The following is a 15,412-nucleotide window of genomic DNA, read 5'->3' as shown; positions in this document are numbered from 1 at the left end:
CAACGTTCATGTGTGCTGTTCTCAGAGAGGACTTCCCTGACTTTGCTTTCTAAAATAACACTCTTCCACCACCACTGCCATCACTCCACTCCTTATCCTGCTCTATTTTTTTCTCTACAGCATCTTGTACTAACTCATACATGTATTTTTCTTTACCATTGGCCTCCCCAACTAGAAGGGAATAATCCTAGTACCTACAACTGAAATATCTATTGAATTATGAATGAGACAAAGTTAATTACACTAGTCCCCCTTATCTGCAGTTTCACTGTCCATGGTTTCAGTTACCTGTGGTCCAAAAATATTAAATGGGAAGTTCCAGAAATAAACTGTGCACAAATGTTAACCTGTGCACGGTTCTGAGTAGTGGGATAACCTCTCGCACCATACAGCTCCGTCCTGCCTGGGATGTGAATCATCTCTATGCTGTGTATACACACTTGCTGCCCTTCGTCCCTTAGTCGCCACCTAGGTCATCAGATTGATTGTTGTGGTTTTGCAGTGCTTGTATTCAAGTAACCCTTATTTTACTTAATAACGCCACATTCACATAACTTTTGTTACAAAGTATATTGTTATAATCCTTCTACTTTAGTATTATTTATTGCTGTTAATCACTTACTGTGTCTAATTTATAAATTAAACTTTATCATAGGTATGTAGGTATGGGGGAAAAAATTAGTATATATAGAGTTTGGTACTGTCCATGGTTTCAGGCATCTTGGAATGTATCTCCCGTGGATAAGGGGGAGCTAGTGTACCTCTTTAGGAGATAGTCTCGGTGGAAAAGTCATGTCAGCCTAAGATTAAGGGGCATGCACTGTGTGCACTGTGGAGTGTTACATCCATTGTTCTACCATGAGACATAACATTGTATCATAGCTAAGAGACAAGGCTCTGGGGTTGGAACTCTGGCTTTGAAACCTGGTTGTGTGGCCTCGAATAAAGTACTTACTAGTCAGCTCCACGGTTTCCTCACTTATAAAATGATGACCATAGTACCTATAATATTAGTGAATATTAAACAAGTTAATGCCTGTTTATTGTTTACAAAGTACCTGGAATGTGGTAAACACCCAAATAAATGTTAGATAATCATCAACGATTATGTTATTTTAGAGCCCCTCCTATCGTTACACAATATCCTAAATGTAGACTATTGTCCTAGTATTTTTTACTTTATAATATTCAGCTCTTACCCTCCACCCATTTTAGTCACTTCATGTTGCTTTTAATCTTTATGTTCTAATTACCAATATAACAATGATTTACTTTTATCAAAAAAAATGCATATAACAAGGTAATAAACGACATAGAGGACTTTGTGAGAACAGCCATTTCTTGATTTTCCTGTTCCTGCCACCAGTTGCATTCTCCCAAGACAACCATTCTTAAAATTTTCTGATTTGGGCTCTTGGTGGTTATCTCCTTAATACTTGATAACATGCTTAAATCTCTCATTCTAGATTATGATCAGGGACTTTCCTCCTACTATCACCCCCCAACCCCATCCTCCACTCAAAGTTTGATTTATAATTGTTTTAATTTCTCTGTTCATAACCATTGTAATTTTAAGTACTCAAATCTTCATTTGTGTTTCCAACAATCTTTTTAAGTGATTAAAAAAAAAGACTACACAATTCTTTATGTAAAACATTCAATGCGTGCTACAAAAAAAGTTACTAGAATTAATACACGAGTTTAACGCCTCACCAAAGAACATTTAAGGATGGCAAATAAACACATGAGGAGATGCCCGATACCATTAGCCATTAAGGAAAAACTAAAACCCAAGTGGGCCACCACTATACACCTATTAGTCTATCTACACTGAAAAAGACTAACCATTACGAAGTGTTGATGAAGAAGTGGAGCAACTAGAACTCTCATGTGCCACTGGTGGGAATGCAAGATGGTACAGCAAGTCTGGAAGTGGGCCAACTTTTAATGACTATACCTTGCTTCCCATTGTAAGAGATGAGAAAGTAGCACATCTCTGTCTGCTTGCATATCCCCCCTGCTGTCAGCTATGATTTCACTCTGTGGAGGTTGCTACCATTTGCAATCTAGCCTGGAAGTCCGCCATGCTTAGGACATAGTCTGACTCTAAGGACTGAACACCAATAACCAGCATCCGATGACAATGATTATGCCACTCTGCTCACCGCCAGGCTAAGTAAGGAATTAAGATTTGGGTCTCTTCTTCTGGGTCCAATGTCGATACTCCATATCCAATATTGTGACCCCTATGCCAATGATGTTAAACTCTGAGCTCCCCCCACTTTTGATCAAGTGTTACTTATGTCTTTTACTCCAGCCATACCCCTCTGCTATTTGATACAGGTCATCAGATGTTCGTATTATTAATGGAAGTTTTCATTAGCATTTGAGGAATGTGCCGTTAACCTCAAATGACCTTAAAGATTCCACAGGTGCTAAAAGTGCTTTCTGGATGACTTCTAGGAGCTTCTCTTAGTCCATCTCAGTACGAACAGATTGAAACACTGACCATCTTTGCATGTGAGGCACAGAGTTCTGCATTCTGCGAGGTACGATAATGACAACCACAAACTGTACAATCTAAACTGAATAAGCAATGAACTTGTTTAATACACTGAGCATTATGTCCTAGTTTGGACTCGATCGTATTATTATTTGTGACCATCACTGTTCGTTTCCTTTCACAAGTAAACATGAGTTTTGCTTTCTTCAATAAACCTCAATATCTAAGATCCATCTCTTTTTAAAGATAAAAGTTCATTACTCTCCTCTCCTTATCTATGTTGAGGGTATGTTTGAACTCTGGAACTCTGATCACAATGACTCTGGCAAAGCATCCCACTTGTACCCTCGGACTCTGGGGATAGGGGAGGAGAATTCTTCTATGGGAACCTCATCACAGCAGATGTCATGCTTTGCTTCAGACCTGCTTATTCAGGACCGATAAGGGTGGCTGTCTGGAGTCTGACCTCCAGCAATTTGGATGAAATAAATTCTCTAATGTGCATGATGCTTTTGTTTTAAGGACCTCAAAGGCCATCACTCTTATCTGGCCTCACAACATGCTTTTGAACTAGTCTAGAAGCTAGTGCATAGATTCTCATTCCCCAGATGAGAAAAGGCACACATGAGGTCAAGGCACTGGACCAGAGGTCACCAAAGTGTCAGGAGAGAGGCAGAATAAGCCAGAATTTCCGCTTTTTGGATCAGAGCTCTCACTGCACCCAGACTCAGCCTGTGTAAATGTATGCAAAGTGTCATTTAAAAACAACAGGAAGTTTGACCCAATGAAACCAGGAGATAAACTCTGCTCACAATAAGCAATAGTAGAGGAGTTGCCAAAAAATATATTCTCTTCCGCTGAAAGTTTCAAATAGTGAGAATGATGAATGACAGAATTCTGCATGGGTTTTGTGGACCTGTGGGTTTTTCTAATATTATTATTATTATTTTTTAGTGAAAAATAAAACATTCTAGCTACAAACACATTGCAAGCAGGCACTTTCTATTTAGCTCAAGGCATATCGGCTGATATACATCCTTACAGAGCTTTGAGTTGTTCATCTTGTAGCTTCATTCTTCTAAAGGAGAATAATCAAAAAGTAGTAGGAGCAGCAGAGAGGCTGGGTGGGAAACACAAAGTAGGAGAAGACATGGTCCTCGCTGTCAGGAATTGAGTCTGCTTAGAGAGAAGCAGAGAACAAATGAAAAGTCAGCTTTAAGGGAAAGCTCCACAAGAGTCCTAAGAGCAGGAATTCCACACGGAATGTGCGCCAGAGAAATCACTCTGGGCAAGTGTGGGGATCAGAGAAACCTTCCAGAACGGTGCCACATACGTGGTATCCTGAACAATATGATGTTATTTCTTTAAATAGAGAAGAATATGGAAGAAGATTCAGTAAGAAAAAAATGAACTGTGGAGAAATAAAATTGCAACTGAAGATCAGGGAATGGCGTTGTTCTCAGACATTTTCTCTTCTTAGTCTACACTCCTTTTCAGGGAAGTCTCATTTAATCCCATGACTTTAAATGTTGGCGAGAGAACATAACACTCTGTGCCCACCAGGGGCCTGACTCCTTACATCCACACTCACACAGCTTCCTTCTAGACCCTCCACCTGGATGTCCAGCAGGTATCTCAATCTCATCTCCTCCCGTGGGTTAAATCACTGCTCAGAGAACAATGACCGTAACACAGCGTCTCCACCATGGACCTCTCTCCTTACGGCTGCACTGCACTTGGATAGCCCACAGGTGTTTCAAGTGTAGGTTCAAAACTGAATGCATCCTCACAGCGTCTGCCGCCACGTACATGCTGCCTCTTCCCAGTACACTCTCTCTATGGATCGTCATTCTCCCATCGCTCCAGCTTCTCCAGCCAAACGCCAGAGAGTCATCTTCTTCTACTAATTCCAATTCCTTAAAATTTGTATGAAGTAGTCACCACGTCCAAAAAAATCTCCCTCCTCAATCTCAAGTCTGCTTACTTTCCCCCATCCCCACTACCTTAATTCAGGAGGCTCACGTCTCCTGTAATTGGTCTCCCTGTCTGCAGTCCCTTTCCCCTATCATTCATCTCCCAATCTACAGCCCATGCCATGTTGCTGATGCAACATAAAACATGAGCTCACCACTTGTCCATGAAAATCTTCCAGTTGTTGCCTCATTGCCTACAGCAGAACTTCTCAGCACATCCGACAAGATGTCATGGTCTGGCCCCAACATACCCCTCCAGCCCGTCTCCTTCCACCCACACTGCTCCTAGCCATCATCAGATTATACAGCTCCACACACACTAAGAACCTTGATGTCTTCATGTCTTTTTATGTGTTGTGCCCAGTACAGAGTAAGAATTGAAGAAATGGCAGTTGCTATCACTACTGTTCCACTACAAGGACGACAATCAGGTCGTAATGATGATTATGATGAATCGTCAATAGGGCCAGACTGCAGATGGTCTCATGGACCAAACCAAGGCATTTAGATTTCAGGTACAGCAAAGTATCTAAAGATTTGGGGGCATGGTAGTGAGAGAATTCTAACCTCTGGTAGGAGTTATTATAAATGATTAGAGAGGACAGAAAGGAGGTATGGAAGCTATTTGGGAAGCAGTTATCATAGTCCCAGTAAGAGGTGTTAATAGAGGAAATGAAAGTGAGAATAGAGAATATTTTTTTTAAATTCCTAAGGACTTGGTATCTGCACAGAAACAAGCAAAATTAAAAGACTGCTAAAATATCAAAGGTAAAAAATGAGGGTATCTGATAAAAATTTAGAATTTGGGGAGGAACATGGATTCAGGTTTTGAAAAGGTAACAAGTATGCATAAAGATTTCATAACAGAGGGACTTCTCATAGAGGTAAGAGTTGGGATGACAAGAGCAGTGGCTAAGAGAGAGTAAGGCATGAGTTATTAAATTAGTCCACATATTACGGGCCCCTGTGGAACTTTACTTTCTAGAGAAGGAGGCAGAGAGGGAAGAAACCAATAAAAATGCAACATCAGGGAGTGTTGGTGACCATCTCTGAAGATGCTAAGTGCAATGAAGGATGGTGAACACTCAGTTCCAAACTGCTTCCAGAAGTCTTTTGACATATGTGGAAATGATTGTTCCTTATATAAAGTTTGCACAAAATGAAATGACGCATCATGTTGACATTATAAATTGCCACGTAGGAGAGGGAGTTTCTGAGAAACTGCAAGGCTAAATAATGAAGCCCAAATGTACACAAAGCTTAAGAGCTGAATTTCCATTTTGTTTTCTATACACAAACATAAACAAAAGTCATAGTTCTCTCTTAATTCTTAGCATGAAAGACCAATTTCCCATTTACTCCATTTCCCATAAATCTTTACCACTCTGTCTAAACTACATGTCTTGGGAAAAAGAATAAAAGGGCATCATTTTAAATATAGTTTACCAAAGCAATAATGTTATTGTTTTATTTGTTTGTTTCCGTATAATGAATTTATAAGCCTAGGAACAGTCGGGTTTATATCACTCCTTAAAAATAGGTTAAAGGTTTCATATTCACTTTACTTGTTTTATTGTGGGTATTAAAATTTGTCTACCAATGGAAAATGGACATCAGGAATCTTGAGGAAATTTTCTATGCAATTTCTCCAACGGAACGAGAAATAAATACCTTTGGTAATCTATAACCTCTCAAGGCATAAAACACTAAAAATGAAACTGTCACCAAATCACCCATAAATTACCACTCTGTTTAAGTTAAATAAAAAAGTATATGAAAGTGTTTTAGACCATAATAAACACATAAAAATTTTATATATATTAAAAAAAAAACATGAATATCTCAGTCTAAAAAGTAGCACTTTACTTATCTGAACAATCCAAAAACAGGACATAAGGAAAACATGCTCTTTATTGGCCAATGAAGTAAGTGACCGAGAAAGAACTAAACCTTGTTTGCTTTACAGATAGAACTTTTGAGGCCCTCCCACAAAAACTGCTTTTTTTTTTTTTTTAAAGATCAATTTCAGTGCATAATATGAATCTATTTGGAAAACACAATTCACACAATATGGGTGTTATCTGGCTCCCAAGGTCACAACAGATTCTCAATAGCAAACAATGAGTGAAGGGGCTGTCACCGCTGAAAGTCACAGAAATAGCACCCCACCCCCCAAATCAAGAAAAGGCAGACAAGATTTTAAAAAAATATCGAAGTGGGGCCATTTGGTTCAGAGGTAAGAGTCTTACATCCCTGAATGGATCTGGAAGCAATCATTTTATTATAGCAAAAAAGACACACTTTGTTCTATATGACAATCTTTTAAAAAATAAGAGAAAGTTGTGACAATATTTGGGAAATTTTCTTTACAAAAATTGGCTATAATGAATTTTGACACTTAAAGGAGCACGAAAACCCTTGGTAATCAGGACATTTATTCTAGAACTAAAACAGCCTGCCCAAAAGTTCTAAGTAGCCAAGAGTTCTCTAAGATCCTTTCACTGTGTGCTTGAACAGCCAATTAAAAGGAGCAGGCTTGATGTCTCAGAAATGTCAGGCAGGACAAATATTGCTGTCAAGTTGTTCTCAACATATTTTTAATGTAGGGTTCCCCCCCTACAGTATTTAGGTTCTTGCTGAACTAAATTAGTATGAATTTTAGAGTGCACATTATATGAAAAAATATAGACATGCCACAGTTGAAAGGCCATGTGTCATTACTGTAGTTTATTTATCCTGTGTAACAAACAAGGCAGCCTTAGAGTTGCTGCTCCACACCTCTCTCACATGTCTACTTTACAAATTTCACAGTGCTTCCTTGACAGAAATGTAAACTTTGCAGGGGGACCCTCATGGATTTGTTAACTCACACTCCTCTCTGAAGACACTGGGGTGGAGAGAGCACTGGATGAGGAGTCATGGTCAGCTCCTGAACAAAGGCACACCTCTGGTCTGAGCTACTGAGCAGGTAGCACTGGAGGGGAACCAAAGATTTGATTCATGCTTTCCAAGTTTCAGGTGTCAGCCCATCTCTGGGGAGTAAAGTCAATTTGGTGGATCACGACCAGTGTTTGGTAGGGGTTGAGGTGAGAGGGAATGTATCAGAAAATACCAGAGCATGTCTCATGTGGTATAGCTCCAGTATTGTTCCAGGAAACCTTTATTTTGAATATATTTATTATTTCTATGTCTGTATCTATACTGAGTTACAGTGTAGAATGTGCTTTTTAAAGGGCACTGTCATAGCCATACACAGTTGAGCGATGGACTGAGTGTTTGTGTACCCCCAGCTACGTATGTTGAAATCTAACTCCCAATGTGATAGTATTAGGAGGTGGGACTTTTGGAAGGTAATGAGGTCATGTGGGTGGGGCCCTTATGAATAGGATTAGTGCCCTTATAAAAGGGACCCCCTTGCCTTCTTTCCCACCCTAAGAGGATACAAAGAGAAGTTGGCAGTCTGCAACCTGGAAGAGAGCTCTCACCAGAACCCGACCAGGCTGGCGCCCTGATCTCAAACTTGCAGCCTCCAGAATTGTGAAAAATAAATTTCTGTTGTTTATAAGCTACCCAGTGTGCAGTACTTTCTTATAGCAGCCCAAAATGACTAAGACCGTTTGGTATGTCTCTTTTATTTACAGTTCAATAGACACTGAGTAACTGGAAAAGCCATGTGCAAAGATTAAATGCAAGTTTAACTTAGGCTAATTTATATTAACTGGTTTCTACCGAATCTTACAATCCTGTTTCTTATTCCATCCTAAAGATACCTAGAACTTTTAGCCTCCAACTAACTCCTTCTTCAACAACTGCTTTCCCCTTATCTAATTAGCAGTTTTTGGTTCCTGTTTGAAGGAGTGCAGTCCAAGGATTCTCAGAGCACTATAAAACCTTAGTATTTGGGGTGGGTTGAGCAGGTCCCTAGGACCATGCTACCAATCTGGAATCTTCATCCTGTGCCTGTAAGAGAAGCCAACTCTAGCTACAACTGTGGGCTTGACTGCACTCCAGAAGAGCAAAAGCACTGGCATAGAATGCTGTTTGGAAGAGGAAGTCCTCAGAAGTTGAGTAAGAGTTCAAAAGGCCAGAATGTGTCTGCTTCTGTGAGGGCTGGCCTGGGTGTGGGAGGTAAGGTTCCAGCCCCGAGAGTCTAAGGGCCTCTCCAACCATCTCAACTGCTTTGCTGCGGTGTGGATGATGGATTAGGGGAAGGCCAGAAGGAACTCAAGAGCCCAAGGAGGCTATGGCTAATAAATTAAACGAGCAGAGCGATAAGAAGCTGGATTAGGACAAAATCAGCAGAAATGATGAGAAGCAGATGGATGGGGAGATATTCAGGAAGCAAAATAAACAGAAATGGGTGATCTGTGAGATGTGGTGGCTGAAAAGGATGGGGTCAGGATGGCTCCCAAGTCTCTGCCTTGTGTGAGATGGTGGTCAGTGGTACCCATCACAGAGCTGGGCAGCCCTGCAAGAAGACCAGATATGGAAAGAAAAGATCATGATTCTGTTCTTGGACATGTAGAATTTAGGGTGCCTTTCAGATATCCAAGTACAATGTCAATAATGTAATCTAGAGCTCGTAGATATAAATTTTAGGCTCATTTATGCTTCCCTTTTTAAACTCTTCTCCCGAAGCTACATTTCAAGGTGCAACTGCATGAAGCAGAAAAAAGAATGTGGGCTCTAAAATCAGAAAAACCAAGGTTTGGAACCATTCTTTACTGGCTCTGTGCTCAGGACATACCTAACCTGACTCAGTTTCCATGTCCTCCTCTATCATTCAGGATGCTACAGCCCACCTTCAGGAGCAGGGTGCAGACAAAAAGAAACAGCCCTTGAGAAGGGCCTGGAATAGAGCACATTCTCAACAAAGTCGAGCCAGAGCCATGTTCATACATGTTGGACGTCCCACAGCACCTGTTACTGTCCTGGCCCAGGGGTCCATCAACATCTAGTATATTAAACTGACTTGAAATATTCTGAGAATTCTCAACAAGCCACCATTTCCTCTTCCGAGACAATCACTAGCTCCAGAAATAATTCTTCCACCTGGCGTCCTACTGCAGCGACATCCAAACATAAATTATACCCGGAGCATGTCTTACCCTCATTACCCATGTACCCTGGCCTGTCTCCCAGTCCTGGGAGCACCCATCACTTGGCAGGCCATTGACTATCAAGAGCCTTTTTTTTTTTTGTTTTTGTACTATCGAAAATCCTAGATACCCAACCTAGTCATAGGCATTTGTTTTCTTGTGATCCATACAGCATTGAGAAAAACCAAGATCGGTTTTACTTATGTCTGGCAGGGCAGGCAGATGTCACCCTGTCCACACACCCTGAGATTCACCCGGGAATATCAAGCACTTCAGGAGGATAACATTTCCTGCCAATATTGTGCATCAGACTTTTCTGGATGCCTGTGGACACTGAGGTTGCTGAGCCCCATCCCACAGTTTCTGATTCAGCTAGCCTGGGGTACAGTATGAGAATTTGTTTCTAACAAGTTCTCAGGCAGAGAGCTGCTGCTGTTGCTGGTCCAGGTGCCACACCCGAGAAGCTCTTCCCTGGTACTGGGATACTGACGCCTCTGTGAAAGAACAGTCAGCTGAGGTTGGAAAGTTTTTATCTGAAATGTCACAGGATTTGCCTTGTATATTACCACCAGGGTGTCTTCATTAAGAATTGTATGTTTATGATTTAGGTACTTTTAGATCCCAGTTTAATAGTTTTGGAATGTTTTATGTTTGATAATTTCTACTCATCTGTTCTCTACTCTTCATTTTTGAGTAAATGAAAAGGAATAACTCTTTAAAGATACTGTTTCGTACTCATGCCAAAATGTATTCACCTACACAAGTGTTGTTTCCTCCTCCTAGAGGACTTGGTTGTCAATCTCCTGGAGCTGCCATCACTAGCTTTTAAGAACTGTCTTCACAGCTGAATCTGTTCAGCTTGACTTAGCTTAACGGTGACTCAACTCATCTTGACCAGATGGACAGGACTTACTGATTCACTCATTTAAATGTTTACTGGGCACCTACTATGTGCCAAGCACTAGAGAAATAGTGTTCAAGAACCATGACTTTTCAAACCTCAAAAAGTTTATAATCTTGGGCTGAGTGTGAGTTTGGGCAGAGGCAGTCGAAAAACAACTGAAACACATAAATGTAGAAGTATCCATTGTGATAAGTGAAGAAAACATATGAAGAAGACCCCTTCATGTTAGATGATCAGAGAAGGCCTCTAGAGGTGACACTTAAATTGATTCACTTAGAGCTTAAAGCCCATTCTTGGCTGGAGCCAAACTCACTACAAAGCCACCACTGGGTGGTTTGAAAACAGTTATCTGATACTTAAAAATAATAAAAAGAATAACACATTTCATACTCATATTGTTATTTTTACGAAGAAAAATAATTCCTACGCATGTTGGTTTAAAAAAGGTTGGAGGTCTAGTGGATAAACACCATTTACGATAAAAAATGAAGGACACTATTAAGCTATTGTAACTAGTTTCCATGGGCCTGCCTGACATTTCCAAAATGGTCTGGAAAATAGAATCATCAGAATAATTATGAAACATCCAAGGTTTTGATGAGTGATTTTCATTTGGATGCATAGATTGTTCAATAAACATTTATTAAATCCAGGCCACTTGCCAAGCATAGTGTGAAGTTCCAAAAATATAAAGATAAACAAAACATGATGCCTAATCTTTTCCGTTGACAAATGTTAGCTAAACACCTATGATGTGCTTACCACTGCCTCCGGCAGGACACAGCACTGCTTCTTTTGATTGCTGCTGTCCTGTTTCCTTCCTTTATCAACAGATGTGACGACCGAATGATCCAAAGATCATGACCGTGCGCACGGATTTTTACAAAAAGAAAGAAGAAAAAAAAAGTGTGTATTAATTGTTGAAAACCCACTACCCAATATGTTGTAACTACCAAATTCCTTGCGCCAAGCTATGAGGCAAAGAAACACACTGTTACGGCTAGCTATACCGTACCGTATCGTCCTCCCAGACCCCTTGCTCAGCATACTGAATGGCAAGATTTAAATATCACCTTTTTCTTACAAAATAGATGAACTTTCTACAGTCCTGTCTTTAGTCGTGGAACTTTAGTTTCAATTCACGTTAATTATACTCCCTGGGCCCCAGTGCTCTGATTCCAACCCTTACCTGTACCTCAAATGAAAGACACACACGCCCATTTTTAGTGGGATCAATACTACACAATGCTTTATATTTTATTGCAATTTCACAACCGACTTTCTAAAACTCCATGAGAAGACAAGTCTCAAGAACTTACTGCTCACCCATTATGCCAACTCCCCCAGACAAACTGCACACCCATTGTTTATTCAGCCCCATAAACAACACAGAAGACTTTCTACAAGAATACACATTTGATGTCATCGTCCGTTCAAATATAAGTTTGTCTTAACTCAAAATGATAATACCAAGGCACTGCCAGCTGACTAAACATGGAACCGTGACCCAATTATTATCAATGTTTCAAATCTTTCCAAGAGTAATCTAGTTTGGGTCGGATTCCTGTGTTTTCCTATATCACTGTCTCCTTTATACGCCTCTGATAAAGTTAGACAGAATTAGATACATTTCAGAACGGACTACACAAAATCAAGTCTGTTTTCCCTGGCCTAATCTTTTATACTGAAAGGAACCTGACTGAATAAAACATTTCATCAATAGCAGCTAATTGTTTACTGGACGGTACACTTCAAAAACTTTATCAATAGATTAAGTTTAAAATTTATTTTTAAAGAGAATAATACTAATCAAAAGGTAAGTTTCTCCCCTCCCTGATTTCCCTGGTATTTAGAAGAACTGCCATAGATTAAGTCCAAAATGAACAGCTGAGCTACATAATGTAGAGTTCTAACAGGGCAGCTTCTGATAAAATAAAAGGATTCCTTCCAAGTCTAGTTAATGTGCTTGATACAAAGTGAACGTGTTTCTGCCACAAATACATTTAGGACTTGGTGTTTTACAGACTAACTAATGAAGACTCTAGCCATAGGGGAAAAAATTAGTTTTCCAGGATATTCAATGTTCTGACTCATCATTTAACAGAAGTACAAATACAATGAAAATTAAACGTATACATATTTATGACTTTACTGGCTGTATGACAGGACCACCTTTGGCTTCTGGCTTTCTTTACCAGGAAGAGAAGCTTGAAAAACCATACATTAGTATTTCTATTCAAATAGTACCCTGTCTCCAAACAAAGTATTAATTCTGCTTCTCCTGATCTATATAAGCCAAGAGAAACATAGTAAATAGATTAAACAGGGACATTTTCTGCTTAATGGTATCTGCTTGGACAAGAAAATGTTTACACATAAGTATAAACCATTTAAAAAGGTGACCCCTCACTAATAATTACTAGTAAACACAAGTCTTCTGTTAATCTCTAGGATATCTAAAAGATAAAAACGAACCTTCACCGTAAAACCCTTGGCACAACTTTAAATATGAACCTGTTTAAGAATTCCACATTAGCCCTGGGCCTCCTGGTAAATATCTGCGCGACCTCGAGCAAGTCGATTCATCTCTCTAAGCCTCAGTGTCTTCCCCATCGGAGATGTGAATGTCGGATCAGTAGTTAATATTTGAATTCTCTATCAGAAAGAAATATACCTTCATCTCCAATGGCTGGATCTGTTAGTCATATTTAAGAGCCATTCTAATTCTTTGTCAACATTCTTCTAAACATAGAAACACCACTTTTCAGTATTACAGGAAGGAGGGATGGAAAGAGAGGAGGATTCTTAAAGGGAACAGAAACTAGGTTGGTTTTGTTAATTAGGTTCCCCCTTTGAAACCACGCGCTGATATTAGCATCTGCTGAAATTTACTCAAATATAAAAAAAAAAAAAAGAGTGGTTGGTTTCTCCCTCTCAAGAAGTACTCTCTTTCATAAAATGGCACAAGTCGATTTCTAGACATATATCTTTCCATGGGCTACACATTACTAACGACTAAGGGATTGGGGGAGGCAAGCAAAAGAGCATGACACAAGATGACATCAGTCTGCTGTTTACACGGAGAAAGAAAAACACTTCTTTACATGATGTATTCAGGAAGGAGAGCAACAATGAGCACCTGTACTTGCCAGCTTCAGGAGGCACACCTCTTGTAGGTAAATTACCATATGGGTCAACAGATGTTAGGTATTTACATGAAGAGATGCGTGTGTTTTCCTTAGGAGTGATTTCATTCATCTCCTTCATCAAAAAAACGAAGGTATGAATTGACTGTCTGGAATATTCAAGTAAACCCTGACATGTATTTTAGAGTAGTTCAGCCCTTCAGAATATTTCCAAGTTAAATAGTAATACAAAACAGTATAGATGCTGAGCTGAAGTACACTTGGTATTTTCTTTCCCTTCATTAAGTGTTTTGTGCCCAAGGGGAGAGGAGAGTAAATTACAGGTGGAATAATTAATTAAATCCCTTTGTTAATATAGGGTAAAAAGTCTTTTTTTTTCCCCTGTAGAGAAAATAACACTGGATTACAAATATATTGATAAGCATTATAGAACGCTAAACGTAGAGAGATAATTCAATACAAACCTCTTGTTTTATATGTGTTTTATATGTGGAAGACTTAAGGCTCAGAGGTGATGATTTGGCCCAGGTCAGGTCATATAGACAGTTATAATGCCAGAACTAGCACCCAGTCACCAGCAGGCATGCTTAACAGTCCTTAATGTATTGCAGCTCTGCAATGTGTCCTAATTGCTATCCCAAGTGGAACAATGCCACAATCCACAAAGCAAAGGACTAGACATCGGCAGCTCTGAGTTCTAGTCTTATAAACTCCACTGGATGAGACATAAAACCATGGAAAACTCCCATCACTTGTCTAAACCTCAGTCTCCTCCTCTGTCAAGTGTGAACAGTAATTTACAGTGAGACTGTGCAGACCACAATAAATGCAGAAGCTCTGGCCACTGAAAAAATGTTATCCAAGTACAGAAACAGTACTGGGTGATGACAGTGGTGGTGGTGTGGGCTATTTTAGAGAATCTTGATGTGACTCAATTCCAGCCACTTGTTACTTTGCTAAGACCCTGGACCTGTGAGCCTCCACGTTCCTCCTATGAATATATGGTTAATAATCTTTGCTCCGCCTCCCTCAGAAAATGGTCAAAATTAAATGAGAACACTGAGAAGCATTTACAAATAGCAAAGCATTGATACAAATTTAAGGTATTATTATATCCCTCTAGTCTTCTCACTTGGGACAAAAATGTAATGTAGTTTAATCATTCAGTGTTTAACAGTTTTCCTTCTCAAGTAAAGACATCATTATACATCAGTCTCAGACTTACCAGCTTTCTCACCAGTCCTGCTACGTCTCCACTCACACTGCTGTACACAGCACCCACCATTTCCCTCAGCTTGGGATCATGCATGAGACTTACTCAACTGCCCACTGGCATTAACTTAGCTGAGAAAGGGTTTTGTGTTTTTCAGGGCCTCTTTTCAGCTGGAAATACTCTGACAAAAGCTTCCATGAACACTATTCTACTTCATCACATTAGAGTGGTAATGAAACCAATCTCTCGACTTTTGTCCACTCCAACGACTGCAGAACACCAGCCTTCCACAGAACAAGAGAGAAGCCTGGATCTCTTCACCAGAGGGGCAATAGGGATTCCCCAAACCGATGCCCAGGAGTAGTGATGAGGCAGCCGCTGCTGCTTCTTTGCAGAAGACTAACACATTCTGAGGCCCAACGAGTCCCTCAAGGTCCATTCACCTTAGGGCTAGGACCTCCAGCAGGCTGAGAATGTCATCGAAAAATGGGGGGTATTTGTCGTGTGCAACACTCTGCCTTTAAACAGCATCAGAGTAATTAGCATTTCCTCGATGAGAGCCCTGAATTCTGTA

At 40.0% G+C, this 15,412-nt stretch overlaps 1 protein-coding gene across 4 annotated transcripts in view; it reads right to left on the bottom strand.

The window, feature by feature from the left end:
• PIP5K1B (phosphatidylinositol-4-phosphate 5-kinase type 1 beta) overlaps positions 1-15,412 on the bottom strand; it is a 283,009-nt gene that overhangs the window by 264,069 nt on the left and 3,528 nt on the right. The window contains exon 1 of one of the 4 annotated variants that reach the window (XM_081066582.1): positions 3,546-3,679. The exons of the other annotated variants lie outside the window; for them this stretch is intronic. The gene's annotated coding sequence lies outside the window, so the exon portion shown is untranslated. Of the gene's footprint in view, positions 1-3,545; positions 3,680-15,412 lie in introns of those variants that run through there. 4 annotated transcript variants of the gene reach the window in all.

Source organism: Rhinolophus hipposideros (assembly GCF_964194185.1).
Source record: "Rhinolophus hipposideros genome assembly, chromosome: 11".
Classification (NCBI taxonomy): Eukaryota; Metazoa; Chordata; class Mammalia; order Chiroptera; family Rhinolophidae; genus Rhinolophus; species Rhinolophus hipposideros.
Note: the sequence above shows the minus strand (reverse complement) of the source record. Positions and strands in the feature narration are given on the sequence as shown.